The sequence below is a fragment of the Lampris incognitus genome, chromosome 11 (genome assembly GCF_029633865.1).
Source record: "Lampris incognitus isolate fLamInc1 chromosome 11, fLamInc1.hap2, whole genome shotgun sequence".
In the NCBI taxonomy this organism is placed as follows: Eukaryota; Metazoa; Chordata; class Actinopteri; order Lampriformes; family Lampridae; genus Lampris; species Lampris incognitus.
In genome coordinates this window covers 28,281,096-28,282,568 of record NC_079221.1, presented here as the reverse complement: position 1 = coordinate 28,282,568, position 1,473 = coordinate 28,281,096, and positions in this window count along the sequence as shown.

Genomic DNA, 1,473 nt, shown 5'->3' with positions numbered 1-1,473 from the left:
TACTGATTAATGAACCTCCAGGTGGGTACACACACACACACACACACATATAATCCAGTGATTCAAGTAATTATGTAATTACTTAGAAATCTAATTAATTAAGAATTATTTAAATCACTGAATTATTTTGCTCCTTGTTGTTTGAGCACTTTCCCTACCGTTGAAGGTTTCATTTAATGAAGTTTATATATATATAGTGCTGAAACAGGTTTACAATGTTTCGGAAAAGTTCCTTCATCTCTTCCTTCCAGCCTCTAGATGTTGTCTCCGTCTCTCTGCATTGGAGGCTTTGCCTTTCAGCCTTTGTAGCCCATCTTTCTAGATGACTGCCTTGCAAACTGATACCACATTCGTCTTGCACCCTTACCCGAAAGACCGCCTTGAAAACATTACAAATCTGTCAGTTCCTCGCAGACAGCGATACGAGACCCTCCTGTGAATTTCCACCGCCACACCGCCGTGTTGCTGCGCCCGGCTCGGACCTAAGCCTTTCTCCGCCATTAAAAAACATTTTTCCTGTTGCATCCCGCCACATTTTCCTGTGCCCAATAAAATATATCCCTTTTCCAACCCCCTCCCCACCCACGTGACCTGACCCATCTATCGAGCAACACACACCAAAATGCATTAAATGACTGCTTTTCTCAAGCTTTCCTATTCTTAGGACTTTCCTTTTCTCTTTCTTTCCTGCCACTTCTTTCTTTTCTGCCGCTATCTCCCTGACTCTTAATTAGTGTTTTATTGTGTTTGTATTGGTTTTTTTCTTTGTCTCGTGGTTACATAAAGGGCAATTATTCCATTGTTGTTTTGTGTTTTTTCCTTGTCTCACACAAGGAAATCAGTGACCAGCAAGGCTGTCCTGAAAGGTTCACACAGCTCGTGTGTGTGTGTGTGTGTGTGTGTGTGTGCGAGAGAGATTTGTGTGTGTGTGTGTTTGTGTGTGTGTGTGAGAAAGAGATGTGTGTGTGTGTGCGAGAGAGAGATTTGTGTGTGTGTTTGTGTGTGTGTGTGTGAGAAAGAGATTTGTGTGTGTGTGTGAGAGAGAGATTTGTGTGTTTGTGTGTGTGTGAGAGAGAGAGATGTGTGTGTGTGTGTGTGTGTGTGTGAGAGAGAGATATTCGTGTGAGGTGTGTGTATATGAGAGAGACAGAGAGATCGAGAGATATTTGTTCACGTGCTGTGTGCGTGTGTGTGTGTGTGTGTGAGAGAGAGAGAGAGATATTTGTGTGAGGTGTGTGTATATTAGAGAGAGTGATAGAGAGAGATCGACAGAGATATTTGTGTGAGGTGTGTGTATATGAGAGAGAGTGATAGAGATCGACAGAGATATTTGTTCACGCGCTGTGTGTGTGTATGTGTGTGTGTGTGTGTGTGTGTGTGTGTGTGAGAGAGTGAGAGAGAGATTCATGTGAGATGTGTGTATATGAGAGAGAGAGTGATAGAGATCGACAGAGATATTTGTTCATGTGCTGT